The sequence below is a fragment of the Arachis duranensis genome, chromosome 2, assembly GCF_000817695.3.
Source record: "Arachis duranensis cultivar V14167 chromosome 2, aradu.V14167.gnm2.J7QH, whole genome shotgun sequence".
NCBI classification, from domain to species: domain Eukaryota; kingdom Viridiplantae; phylum Streptophyta; class Magnoliopsida; order Fabales; family Fabaceae; genus Arachis; species Arachis duranensis.
Genome location: NC_029773.3, coordinates 57,536,733 through 57,537,010, shown reverse-complemented (window position 1 = coordinate 57,537,010; position 278 = coordinate 57,536,733).

The following is a 278-nucleotide window of genomic DNA, read 5'->3' as shown; positions in this document are numbered from 1 at the left end:
CTGGCGTTGAACGCCGGCCAGATGCACCTTACTGGCGTTGAACGCCAGCCCGTGCGTCCTCCAGGGTGAAAAATTTTTTTCCTTCTGTTTTTGACTCTGTTTTTAATTTTTTGATTTTTTTCGTGACTCCTCATGATCATGTACCTAATAAAACACAAAATAACAATAAAATAAAAATTAGATAAATAAAATTGGGTTGCCTCCCAACAAGCGCTTCTTTAATGTCAATAGCTTGACAGTGGCTCTCATGGAGCCACAAGGTGATCAGGTCAATGTTG